This window comes from Lissotriton vulgaris, chromosome 9 (assembly GCF_964263255.1).
Source record: "Lissotriton vulgaris chromosome 9, aLisVul1.2, whole genome shotgun sequence".
NCBI lineage: Eukaryota > Metazoa > Chordata > Amphibia > Caudata > Salamandridae > Lissotriton > Lissotriton vulgaris.
The window spans coordinates 805,523,468-805,536,535 of record NC_141697.1 but is presented as its reverse complement, the minus strand read 5'-3'; positions in this window follow the sequence as shown (position 1 = coordinate 805,536,535).

Sequence of the window (13,068 nt, the reverse complement as noted above, 5' to 3'; positions counted from 1 at the left end):
CAGCCGGCCCTCCGCCTCATCCGGTTCCCGCCCCCCTCGGGACGAACCCTCTACCGCCTTTCTCTCTGCCTCGTTCTCGCACAACTTGTTGTAGCAACACCCGTGTCTTAAGATCTTTCGTTTTCTTTTCCGTCTTATCCTTACTCTCATTTTCTCTATGTTCGTAATATTGGGCCATACTCAATATTACCAAGGGCGTAGACGTAGTCCAAGTACTTTCAGCAGCTTGTAGCCACGCAGAAACTTCCGGTAACAAATTGGTCACAAAATGATTAACAAATAATCGTATACTACCTTCCAATGATAAATCCTGCCCACTAAAACCGATGAATACGCCTTCAAATCTAGTGAAGAAATCAGAAACACTTTCGTGTTTCTTCTGCTTACATGCTGTCAATTTATCCCAATCCACCTTACGAGGCCGAATTAAGGAATGCATGTAAGTAATAATACGGCCAGGTAACGCCAATAGTTCGGGTTTCGGTTTATCACCAGGTTTACGTTCCTTATCCCATTCTTTTATCTGATCCCATGTTCCGCCTAACTCTTGAACATGGTCCTGATCATGCACCTGACGCCATTACATCAACAGGGACTAACAATGCAAAAAATAGCTCTATGTCACCTAGGGTCATAACGGCTGAGGAGGCCGCCTCTGTGAGTTCTTTATAAAAAGCCGTGGGATTCTTACGGGGGTCAGGTAGTTGTGAATTTAGTGAGAGGACTTCACTCTTCTTCCAGGGGGTGTAAACCCATTGTTCCTGCACTCGTGCCTCTACACGAGGTCTAATCACCACATTCTGATAATTTTTTAATTCCGATATTTCAGGGTGAAAGATAGGATGGACTTCTCGCATAGGATGCTTAGAGTCCCACGAGGAACATTTTTGATACATCCGCTCTCGATAACTTAATAAAACCTCAACATTTTTGTACACTTCCTCTGGCCTGAGTTCAGACTGATGAGCCCTGTCCCGAATATCTCACATCACTTGGAGGGCCATCCCTCCTGCAAAACACTGTTCCCATAAAGTAAGAAGACACGTGGCCATGTGTTTCAGGGCATGTTGTTGCATAACAGGCTCAAAGTCTCGAAGCGTGCTCCATATATCAGCTATAGTATAAATAGGCTGTCGCATCCACTGGGATGACTGATTTTCAATCATCTGTTTCTCATTTAGTCCTACAGTCGAACGAGTAGACAACTTCCATATGTCGAAATCCCCCGGAACACGAGAGAGTTGAAACAGCTAAGGATGGGGTCGTGCTTGCAGAATGGGAAGCCCACGCAAGGGTAGGGGGAGACAAAACAGCTGTGGACATAACAGAAGATTGCAATGTAACAGACTAAAAGTAGCCATCTCAGACACAGAAGGGGATAAAACAGAGGACGTTCCCGGAGAGACAGGGGAAGAGGAAACAACAAGGGCAGAGGCTAAAGGGACCTTCAATGGAGTTGGGGGAACAGCAGTAAGCATGGGCTAAAAATTTGTTCCACTCGCGTAATTTGCAGATTTTTTGGCAATTTCGCAATCCGCGAATCACGCGAAATTGCTAAAAAATCCGCAATTCGTGAGTTGGCGAATAATTTTTTGCTTGATCGTGCTTCAAAAATACAATCTTGCACGCGCTGCGTTGACTTACCGTGATCGGGAGTTCGCCAAGTTGTTTTCCTCCCGGTTTGCGTGCGCCATTTTGGATCTGGCTGCGTGATCGTGCGAGACTTTTCGACCGTGAGTACGTCATCGAGTCCCGCCATCTTGCACTGTGAGACTTTGAGAACGCAAATACGTCATAAGGGCCCGCGATCACGCATTGAGAGAGTAAACAATAGCGAATACGTAGATGCGACGCGCAGCTGACACCCGGCTCGCTTTCCCGAAATTGCAAAAATTGCAATTCTGCTCAAGAAATCTATCACTGGCAGCATAAACCTTCTGAAAATGATGATTTGGATCAGAATAGTTCCTCAGATTGACATTTGGCTGCACTTTTTTGTGCAAGGAGTCCATTTTTGGAGGGGTGGGAGGAAGGAAGTGCCCCAGAGTCTCCAACTTCCTGTTCCTGTCCAGCAGGCTCCTCCCATTGCTTTGTCCATGTTCTGGTGACTTTTCATTTAGATCTGGAGCTGGAAGGATTACTCTTTGTGGCTGCTGCTGGATATTTGTATTTGAGTACTTTTTTGGGGGTCACTTTTGGATTTGAGATTTTACAAGTAAGTTGGTGTGGTTTGTTTTTGGGCATTGCAGTTGCTGCAACTACAATTTATAAACTTTTTCACACCTTTAAAAAAATATATTGAGGGTAACCACAGTATCCAGTAGGCCCAGGGTTAGTCATGGGTGCATGATACACCTGTTTCTGTCAGTTTTGTTGAAGTTAAATATCATTTACGGCATAGATGGCATGGAATTGAATAGCTCACTATTTTTAAATTTTGGGTTGCGTGTTAAAGCCACACTAGCCAGAAGGCCCAGGGGTAGTCAGTGGTGCATTGACCAAGCCTTTCTGTGGGGTCTCTTGAATGTAAACATAATTTAGGGCATGGATGGCATTGGATTGATGTGATTTTTGTGTGTATTTAGATTTTTTTGGGTGTTGTTGGGGCCTGGTCCAGGGCCTGGCCATGTGGGTGGGGGCCATTTTGATGCCTGGTCCAGGGCCTGGCCATGTGGGTGGAGGTCTAGGAGCCATTTTGAAGCCAGGCAGTGTGCTTTGTGCCATTGGCCTGCACCCAGTCTGCCTTGCTTTCATCCATTATGCCCAGGGGTACTCATTGGTGCATGGACACAGTATTTCTGTGCGGTAACTTGAATTTAAACATAATTTATTGCATGGATGACATTGGATTGGGGTGATTTTTGTCTGTATATTGATTTTTTTTGGGTGCTGTTGTGGCCTGGTCCAGGGCCTGGCCATGTTGGTGGGAGCCATTTTGAGGCCTGGTCCAGGGCCTGGCCATGTGGATGGGGGTCTAGGGGTCATTTTGAATCCAGGCAGTGTGCTTTGTGCCATAGGCCCGCACCCAGTCTTCCTTGCTTTCATCCATTATGCCCAGGGGTACTCAGTGGTGCATGGACAAAGTCTTTCTGTGTGGTAACTTGAATTTAACCATCATTTATTGCATGGATGGCATTGAATTGGGGTGATTTTTGTGTGTATTTTGATTTTTTTGGGTGTTGTTGGGGCCGGGTCCAGGGCCTGGCCATGGGGAGGGGGCCATTTGGAGGCCTTGTCCAGGGCCTGCCATGTAGGTGGGGGTCTAGGGGCCATTTTGAAGCCAGGCAGAGGGCTTTGTGCCATAGGCCTGCACTCAGTCTGCCTTGCTTTCATCCATTATGCCCTGGGGTACTCAGTGGTGCATGGACAAAGACTTTCTCTGCGGTCTCTTGAATTCAAACATCATTTATTGCATGGATAGCATAGGATTGGGGTGATTTCTGTGTGTATTTAGATTTTTTTGGGTGTTGTTGGGGCCTGGTCCAGGGCCTGGCCATGTGGGTGGGGGGGGGCATATTGGCGCAAGGCAGTTTTTGCCATGGGCCGGCAAGCTTGCGGGCCAGTAGGCCTAGGGATATGAGTGTTTGCATGAAACAACTCTCTCTGTGTGGTCTCTCTTCTATTAATTTAAAGATCCATTTTTGATTAGAATTGCAAATTTTATTTTGGGTCCCTCCGTTTTTGAGTGTGTTGTGTTAATTTAATAATAATAAATGCCGAGTTGCAATAGTATTAATTGAAGCACAACATATGCAACATTTTAACTGATGTTCCTCTGGCTTCTTTGCTTTTTGGTGCATAAAGACTGAGAACCAGGAATCATCCTCATCATCATCACTTGTTGTAGTGCCAGGAAGAAGTCCTGCTGCGGTGTGTGCACAACGCCACATGACGTCAGGTGTGGCCACAGACAACTCTGCAACTCGTGCAACTGCGTCCTGCTGTTCTGACATCTGAAGAAGATGGGCCCAAAGAAAGGTGGCCAAGGCTCCCCTACCAAGAAAGTTGCCAGTGCCACTGCCAGTAAGAAGGAGCAGAAGAAGCAAGTGGCGCCACTTACCAAGGAGACTGGTGTGCTGACAGCTACTTTTTTTGGGGAAAAAAACCTACGCCTGCAGCAGTGGTGTCCGCCGGGGACCAAGCTGGGAGCAGCACCTCCGCTTCATTGGTCTCAGTGCCACCACTCCAAGTTAAGCCCAAGTCCATGAGTGCCACAGAGGCAGCCACTTTAATTGCTCTTTCACCATCGACCAGTGATGTTGGCGTTGACTCATCGCAAAGTAGCATCCAATCAATGCAGGGTGTAACTCATCTGATGAGTGTTCAACCACAGCCGCAACGACAACCACAGGTGCAACAAGGAGAGGCGCAAGGAGAGGTGCAACTACCTACAATGCTTGTTCTTCCAGAAGTAGCGGCACATTAGGAAATCAAGATTCATGCGGAGGTATCAGCCAGGCTAGCCTCTCCTGATGATCCATTGTCTTCAAGATCCCCAGCAAGGAAAAGAAGGCCTAGTACAAGTTCTTCTTCAAGCCCCCTTCCTTCTGATGATCTAGATCTTGATTGGCACTCACTAATTCAGTCTGAGAGGGAGGCACGCCATGAGCCGACAAAGCTAGCTAAAAGGAAGGTTCACGCAAGGCTTTCACTTATGGGTGATGACGGAGAAGAAGTAGAAGTGGTGTATTCTGCTGCTGATGAAGAGTCTGACGATGACGACCCAGTCATCACAGTCGGCACTCCAGCCCCAGTGGGCATACAGCAGACAGACATTTTTACCCTATCCCGAAATGCTGCGCAGGATGCGGGCGGCGTGGCACTGGTACCACCACTAACACTGGTAACTACTACACCAACACGACCTACAGCTACCATATTTTCTCTTCAGAAGGGCCGGCAGGCCAGGCAGGGACCTCCATCCAGCTTGACCTCCATTACCTCAAGTAGTGGTGCTGTAAGTGCACAACAGAGTCAAATTCTGCCACGCTCATCCTCCACTTCATCTGACATTGAAAGTGGCACCTCCACCACCACCAGAAATCTCAACTCCCCAGTTTGGGACTTCTTTAGTATTAGCAAAAAGGCGGAAAACCACGTTATTTGTTCGATTTGTGAACAAGTAGTTAGTCGGGGTAAGCTTTGTACCAACTATGGTACCGGAGGCCAGAGAGGTTGTCTCAAAAAACACCACAGCATCCAGTGGGAGGCACACCTAAGTAACATCTGGAAAGCCAAAAGTACATAACCAAATGTAGCCATTGATATTGAGTCTGATGATGAGGAGCTGATCGTGCAGGGGGAGGTGAAGCAACGAGGGACATTTTTTCTGGTACACACAGTACCCCAGGCAGCAGCATTGCAGTGGTAGCACCCACACCCTCTACCCCAGCAACATCAGGAGGCACAGTAAGAGTCTGGTAGAGAAACCAATGCGAAGAAATACATCAATGACCCTAACTGGGTTGAAGAAGTCTGGATCATCATCACATATGAAAACATTCCAGACCACCATTAAAAGCAGGCTTTGGTCGGAGGCGCCATTTGAACGCAACTACCCAACGACACGTCTGATTAATGCAATGCTGGCTAAAATGTTAGCGCTGGACCTTCTCCCTTTTTCTTTCGTGGAAGGGGTTTGTTTTCTAGAATTTGTGGCAACATCTGCCCTAAATGGAAGGTTCATAGCCGGTCCTATTTTGCCAGAGTTGCGGTTCCAGCACTACATCAAGATGTGCTAGACGTGATTGGGGCAGCTTTGCAGAAGAGTGCTGTTCACACTATCCACCTGACAACAGACATGTGGACCAGTTGCCAAGCCGTTGATTAAATGTGCATCACTGCACACTGGGTATTTTTTGCTGGGGTTAGAGAGAAGATAGCTGCAGGTGTTCACCAAAAATTCACAACAATTAGAATACACAAACAATACAGGTTATCCAACACCATAAGATTTTTGATTTCTAAATAGTATCTCAAAAAATCCTTAAAAAATAGGTTATCTAATCCAAAGAAAACTTCTATGTGTTCTTCTTTTTTTCCCTTTAAAATTTCTCTTTGTGACATTGTAAATTGTAAATAGTGGCGTCTGTATGTATGGTTTGTATGAGAGAGTGAGTGTTTTAATGCAAATGTTGATCAACCAGGTACGATTGTTTGTTTTTTCACTGATGTGTCTTTTATGAAAATGTCATTTTTATGAATATGATACCCTGTATTGTTTGTGTATTCTAATTGCTGTGAATTTTTGGTGACCTCTAACCAACGAATTTCTTTCAAAAATACTTTCATAAAAATAAAAGTGATTAAATCTGTGAAATCTACTTTCATCCCGCACTCAGTTTAATTCTTTGCGCATAGGTAATTGAAACTAAATAGAAGTCACAGTACTGGCGTTTGTGTTGTTTGGTAGTGATCAAGAGGCTTGGCCTTACTGTGGGAAGCCCACACCCAGTGTTGCTTTTTCAGTGTTTGGTGCACAGCATTAACATTATTGTTCAAGATTTCTTGAAAAAAGAAAACACAGTCAGCAAGTTACTGACCCCCTGCCGAAGAATCTGCACACATTTCAGCCATTCTTTTAAGGCCCGGAAGGATCATTCAACGTGGCCGTCGAGTGCCAGTCAGAGGACTCATCCAGGAGGTGGCAACTCAACCTTCTACATGCTTGAGCTTCTGTTTGAGCAGTACTTGGTAATCAATGAGTATGTCTTTAACGCACGGGCTGCTTCTATGAAAGACATGAGCCTAGAGGTGGAGAATGGGACCTAGTTAAAAGCCTGACAGACATGCCTTGTCCTTTTGAGGTCTTCACCCGTGAAGTCAGCAGGGAGGACTGTACTTTGGGCAAAGCTATCCCATTGTTGCTCATGCTAGAGCACCAACTGAAGGCCGTGTCTTCAACGTTCAGAGTTGATGCTGAAAAACAAGACGCATAGCAGTTGGCGGAGAGCTTATTAAGCCTCCTAGTTGACAATGCAAGGCTTAAAGCAATACATTCAGAACAACATTACATTTGTGCCACTATTCGGGATCCACGGTACAAAAAGGCACTGGCCAGCAATACATTCATTCCTTTTTATGAAGAAGATGTTTCCAAGTACAAACATTGGCTAGCTCTGTCAGCCACTCGGTTCGAAAAAGAGCGGCAGGAAATTGAAGGAACCACCACAAGTACTACTGAAGCAGCAGGCCAGCCGGCGTCAAGTTCCACTTCTGTGGCCAAAGGCAGTCACTTTCCCTCAGAGCCGTTACCCACACCAGCAACCGTATCATCACCTGAACCAGGCCCAGCCATAATTTTGTCGTAAGCGGATTGGATAACTCATCAAGAGTTTGATTGTTCCAGTGTTGATGCAAAGGCAAAAGATGGTACACAAAGTGGAGCACCCCTGGAGGACCTTGAGTGGATGGTGCAGGCCTATCTGGATGGCCCAACAGAGGTCTTCTTTGATCAGAAAACATTTGTGTGTTGGTACGGAAAAAGGCCTCAATGGCCACTGATCACCAAGCTGGCTATAAATTATTTGGTTTGCCCACTCGCAAGCGTGTCTTCTTAATGTGTTTTCAGTGCTGCTGGTGCCAATGTAACTTCAAAAAAGGACCCGCCTCTCACCCAAAAATGTGGAGAGGTTAACAATGATCAAGTTGAATCAGCACTTCATACCAACAGATTACAAAACACGTGAATTCACGTAGGAAGAAGAGGACACCGACTCAGGTGACGGAAGTTCTTCTCTTGTTAGCTGACCTACTCCAGGCTCAATTCACAGAGTTTGAGGACGAGCTCTACTTCCCTGACAACTAGGCTTGAAATACTTACTTTTTTTTCTGTCCTTATTGACTTATTTCTTTGTGTCTTTCTTTGATTTGCAACTTTTAGCACAACAAAACTTTAATCACAACAAATCCATCCGCAGCACCGTCTTCGTCTTATTTCCATATTGAAGGTGCCACTGTCTGCATTCCTGAAGTTCACAACTCAGTCATACTCCTCTATCCTCCTCCTCCAGACTCCCTCTATCCCTTTCTCTCAAGGCTGATGGCCAGATTACGCAGAATCAAGAAACTATTGCTTCATAGATGAGTCCCCTCAAAAGAAGTGGGACTGGAATGACTGACTATGCTGACTGTTAGTTCCGAAATTGACACGAGAGGCTGCCCTGTGGCCCTTCACTTAAGAATAAGATGCTGACAAAAATTCGAACAGGTAATGAATGATGAGATGGCATGCAGTGGACAACACTGGCTGTCTGGCTCTGATGAAAGCAATTGCTGTTTGTTTGTTGTACATGAAATTAATCCTATCTATGTGTTCTGTTATTATTTATTCTTTTACACACTAAATGTAACTCAAGTCTACTCGATTTACCTTGTTTAATACAAATTCTACTTCTACTGCAGGGGCTACTACGTTGCATTTTTCAATTTGGGAAATGTCCTTGGACTCACTGTGTGTAGACTGTGACTGCATGAACAACATTGAGTTTGCCAACACCATGATGATGATGATGAGTCATGATGACCAAAGTTACATAATATCTTTACAGTCACTCACTAGGATGGATGGATCATCATCGTCACTTTACGGAAGAACAATGGCTATTTCGTGAGTGGTGAACAATTCAAAAACAAGCACAGCAGAAATACATGTCTGTCTAGTCGTGGTATGGAGTGGTCGAGCGAGTGTAGTGTTATGCCAGAGTCCCTACAGCGGTTCATGTAAAATTGTGGCTATGTAGCTTGCTGTATAAAATTAGATCTGCTTTGTCTGTCTGTGTCAAAGAGGTATGCTACATGGAGGTTGGTTCACTCAGTGGTGCCTATCTTGACCGTCTGCATGGCCCTGGCCTGCTGTGTGCTAATTATTATCCTGGAAACAGAGGCCCACATGCATCAAGTATTTTTGGAGTCGCAAACGGTGCGATTCCTTAAAATCGGCCGTTTGCGATTCCAAAAATGCTTTTTGAGATGCATCATGCTTTTTTAGAAATCGCAACTTTTTTGCGATTTCTAAAATTGCGATAGCATTTCAGAAATCGCAATTTTGCAATTTCTAAAATGCTATGCATCATTTGATTTCAAATTGCGAAATTTGAAATTGCAAGTGCAAATTACCATGAAGTTGAACCTCGTGGTAATTTGCGAAATTGTTTAAAAAAGCACAAACATGCATTTTTTAACCTGTAAAGTTACAGACACACATGTCCTTAGGACATGTGTGTATGCAACTTATACTCAAAAGTACATTTCATGGGTGAAGGGGGGGTCATTTGGACCCCCCTCTCCACCCTTGAAATGCATTGCTGAATTGCGATTTCAAATTGCGAATTCACAATTCCCATTCATTCCTATGGGCATTTTAGCCCATAGGAATGAATGGGAATTGCGAATTCGCACTTTGCTAATCGCATAATATTTGAGAATCGGTAAAAATTGCGATTTTTACCGATTCTCAAATATTTTGCGAAAATGTACATGCATCCCATTTTGCATTTCCTAATTTGCGATTCCCTAAAAATCGCAAATTAGGAAGTGCAAAATGAAACAATGATGCATGTGGGCCAGAGACTCAGAGTAGGCACTTTAGAAATGATGCATGTATGTAATACTGTTGCCTCTGAAAGTGAAAGTGTTATTTTTGCACTACACACCGTACCCTATATTTTTCCTTCGGGGTATTTTAATATCCCTTTCTGTTTTTCCGTCGACAATTATAGGCCGGCACTTACCCTGTGCGATGGGAAAAACATTAACTCAGGCTTACCACCATAGCAATTCCACATCCGCCAGGCAGGCAGTGGACAGTGTGGTCACCAAGATTGATCGACGGAGCACCTGATGGAATGGAGGAGTACCGCAAATAAGAGGAATAGCTGGATGCATGCAACTTCCGAATTTGACCAGGACAACTACAACATACAATTAAAGTATCCACTTCACTTGTCCTTATCTATTAAATAATGTTATTGTTGTGAACTTCTAGGAGTGCGACTCTGCGTTTGCTCTCTGCTTCAAATTCATCCCTACAGCTATTGGATAAGTTTCTTTGCTATTTTTAAAACTAATGTAATACTAAGTGTTTATTCTCTCTGAGGACAGATAGGCAAGTGAAATTGCGTAATTACTGCAGCCCTGTACTGTCTAATTGTTTAGTACTAGTTAGTAAGTTGTAGTATAAGTACTACTTTTCAGTTACCTAACCGTCCATTTAGCAATCAACTTCATGCATGCACTTCCTTTATGTCCCTTAAAAGATTTATGGATATGGTTGTATCCAAAGATTTTTTTTTTCTTCATGCTGTGTTTTTTTTCTCTCTCCAAAAACCTTTTCCACAACCCCCCATTCCTATCCATTTTTCAAACCCTAACCCTCTTCCCCCGGGCTGTGTGGTTTTCATTGAGGTGTGAGTAAGTGACACCAATAATTCCTTACACTTGCTGGGGAGGATAAGGTCAAAGCAACAGAAAATCAATTTCAAGGCAGGTCAAGGAATCCAAGGATATATTCCTATTCTGCTTGACACACACCCATGAGTATTTGCAAATCAATTCAGAATTTCATGTCCGCCATCGAGTGGATTCATCAACAACAACATCATCCCACACGTGACGAAAGCTTACGCTGCTGTGTCCTTCACTACTTGTTCTTGTACTAGCCATAATCCACGCAACTAGTAGTTAACTTTTGATTGAATACTTTAGCATTGCTTAGGCTACAATTTATGGCACTGTTCTTGTGTACTATCGTACTGTTCTAATGCTCCTCTCAGGCCACTCAATGTCTCATTTCCTTTTTTTTGGATGTATGTCGTTACAACGCATACTTTTACAATTACAACACATTCCATTACAACGCATGCCATTACAACAAATTCTTTGAAACTACCTTTACAACGCATTCCACTACAACGCATACTACATTTACAACGCATACCATTACAAAGCATACCATTACATTGCATGTATGGTAAGTATTGGATAGTGTAGGGGTAAAACTTACTATTCTAACTCCAGGGGGTTCAATAGTAGGGTAAGTGTTGGATAGTGTAGGTATGCATTGTAATGTTATGCATTGTAATGACTGCGTTCTAGTGACATGCGTTGTAGTGGTATGCGTTGTAATGGTTGCGTTGTAATGGTTGCGTTGTAATGGCATGCGTTGTAATGGATGTTGCGTTGTAAAAGTTTCATTGTGAAGGTAGTGCATTGTAAAAGTTGCGTTATAAGTGTTGTTTCCCTTTTTTTTCATATGTTGGTACTGCCAGTGTGTTCCACTACTACTACCACCACAACGATGCCATTTCATCCGTCCAGGATTCCATAGCCAACCTTAATCGCCATTTGCCATGCAGCCAGCCCTGTGCCTAGCCCTATTCTCAAACATGAATCACAGGTAAGATAAGCATTTTGGGGGAGGAAGAATAATGGAGTAGGAGGAGAGGAGAGACTGACAGTAGTACTAGTAAAGTAGTAGGACAATTGAATTCACTAACTCTGTCAGTGGCACTTTTGTACAAATTTGGGCGATTACTTAGACAATTTGAATCAACCAGCCAGTTAAGTTTCAGGAAAACAAACGTACAGTAGTTAACCCCCCCGCCTCCCCCACAAAACAGTAAAAATGTGTATGCTATGTTTAAGTGTAAAATAAATAATTATTTTGAGCCAAACAAAAAAAAATAATCCCTCAAGACCCGACCTACCCTCATCCCTAACCCCAACCAATGTCCATGAAATGTCCCCAAAAGTTCAAAAACGCCAATTCCCACCCCCCAAAAGTCTTTAAAAAGGGGCAAGGGACATTCTCTCTCCAGTCTCTACTTTGGCCGGTGGTGTCCTGTGGCCAGGTAGTCACTCAGCTCTCTCCTGAGGGCCTTGAGCAGGGCTTTCTGCCTCTCCACCTCCTGCTCACGGTAGGCCACTCGCAGGGTCAATCGGTGCATACGAGCCTTGCAGGTACTGTGGGGTACAGCAGTTGTTTTCGCTGGTCAGCGGCGGCGGGTGGCTGCCGGACCACGGCGCCGTAGCACTGGAGTATTGGGCTGGCTGTATGACCCATGGGCAGCGGAGGAGGATGCAGCTGTTGTTGTGGATGTTGACTGCGAGTCATCCTCCTCCTCCTGAGCTACCAGCCGCTGATATTCGGTGATAATTGCCTCCAGCTTCCGTCGCCTGGCCCGGATAGCCAACTCCTTCCTTGATAGTTTAGAAGGAGTATCTATATGAAGAAAGAAAAAAATACTGTAACCAATTCTCTTTAAGATTAACACAAAATAATTCAACAGAAAGTTGTGTCACAGTAGCACTAGTAACTTGCAAGCACAGTACATAACATTGTGGCATGTATCTATCTATCTAACTTTCCACTTCATCGGCCTCTTCTCTAACATTAGTGGGAGTTTCAGGAATTCTACTAGAACTATATGGACTCACTACATTAGACTTAGACAGTACACCAGTCTTCTTCTTCTCTCTTGTTTAGCAAAATTAGTAAGTAAACTTGTGGAAGATGGCATAATGCCAGCACAGTAAGCTTACACCCAAGAAAAACAGACGCAAGCCATGATGACGCAGACTTGCGTTACTGTTACCAGTCTAGTACATGCAGGTGGTGAAGCTCTTACTTTTCTATTACGGGTGGCACTGGCCATACTCTGTTACAAGGGCTACTGCTCAATTAATTTAACTTTCACCCTGCCTGCCCCTGACTACTACAAAAGAAAAATGAAGAAAATATGATCATCTATCCATTCACAGAATATTTGCTTATATAAGGGATGACTTTAGGTGCTTTGTTTTTATTGATTGAGTGAACACCGATAGGCCACACATGAATGACAGAGTTGAAAGAAAATTATTAACAGAGGTAGTGAATGGTCCCGGTAATCGCCGGAGGAATGGCACTTGTGATTTGACTTGATAATGTGAACTATACAATATAGATACACAATATATGCTGTGGTTGCAAACTACTGTTAGTCAAGGGAGTATTCTGAAAAATTACAACTTCTACTTTCCTCGTCTTTGCTACTCTGGCACGGACGTGCGGTGTTACATGCTCTTCAA